The sequence below is a fragment of the Herpailurus yagouaroundi genome, unplaced genomic scaffold (genome assembly GCF_014898765.1).
Source record: "Herpailurus yagouaroundi ecotype Mexico unplaced genomic scaffold, PumYag 45957, whole genome shotgun sequence".
NCBI lineage: Eukaryota > Metazoa > Chordata > Mammalia > Carnivora > Felidae > Herpailurus > Herpailurus yagouaroundi.
In genome coordinates, this window is record NW_024413465.1 from 1 (window position 1) to 1177 (window position 1177).

At 58.9% G+C, this 1177-nt stretch overlaps 1 non-coding gene across 1 annotated transcript; it reads right to left on the reverse strand.

Moving 5' to 3' along the window:
* Positions 1-846: 846 nt before the first annotated feature.
* Positions 847-949, reverse strand: LOC121024063 (small nucleolar RNA U13). Its single transcript, XR_005787594.1, has one exon. It is a non-coding gene; the product is annotated as a small nucleolar RNA U13 (small nucleolar RNA).
* Positions 950-1177: the final 228 nt, after the last annotated feature.

Sequence of the window (1177 nt, forward strand, 5' to 3'; positions counted from 1 at the left end):
CGGGGGGGGGGGCGGCCGGATGGAAGAAGGTCTGAGAAAGAGAGGCATGGGGCGCTCCGGGCTCTGGTTACTGGGGTAATGGAGGTGGCCTTGAAATTTTAAAAAGTCCTTACTGCCGGAGGGAAAGTCCCTTTGCTTTCTCTAGCGGCAGAGCTGGGGGGGGGGGGGGGCAGCAGGGCGCTTATCACCAGCAGCTCCAGAGCTAAGGCTGTGGCCTCCCCGCCTCCCAGAGGGGCGGTGAAGACGCCTGGACTGCGGGAGGCTGGCAGCCGCTCACCGCCGGCGTGCCCCGGGCTACAGTCCCCAAGCACCGCCCTCCACCACCGAGTGCCTATCTTGGCCCCGTCCTTCACGGCCACCGAAGGCTGAGCGGGGTGGAGTCCCCCACCCCCACCCCGGAGCCCCCCTTTCCCCCCACAGCCACCTGCCCTTCAGGCCACCACGTGCTCCAGTCTGCACTGCCTTGTCCCCAATGTCCCCGCCGCCTGGTCCCCTAGGGCCTGTTTCTTTCTTTCTTTCTTTCTTTCTTTCTTTCTTTCTTTCTTTTCTTTTGTTTCTTTCTTCTTTCTTTCTTTCTTCCTTCTTTCTTTCTTCTTTCTTTCTTTCATGTTTATTTTTGAGAGAGAGAGAGAGAGAGAGAGAGAGAGACAGTGCGAGCAGGGGAGGGGTAGAGAGAGAGGGAGACACAGAATCCGAAGCAGGCTCCAAGCTCCGAGCTGTCAGCATAGAGCCCGATGTGGGGCTCGAACCCACGAACAGCGAGACCATGACCTGAGCCGAAGTCAGACGCTTGACCGACTGAGACACCCAGGCGCCCCTGATCCTTTCTTTTGTTTGGTTTTTCCACGCCAACGGATCACAAGCTGAGGTCGTAACAAGGTTGGAGGGAGCCACGGGGCCCACGATGGCGTGAAAGCCCAATCATCACGCTTACGAACTACAGAAAGATCCCCGGAGCGTGATTCTAAGTGTGAGGGTGAATGATCCTGCCGAGGACGGACCGAGGTCAGCCCCAGGGTGACGGGGAGCAGGCCCAGAACCGGCATCCTGGGTGAAGTGCCCCCAAAAGCACATGCCCACCGGAAGCCTCAGCCTGTGACCTTGTTAGGAAATCGAGTCTTTGTAGGTGCGGTCGTGTCACAGAGGACTGAAGTAAGGCCATCCTGGACTTGGCAGG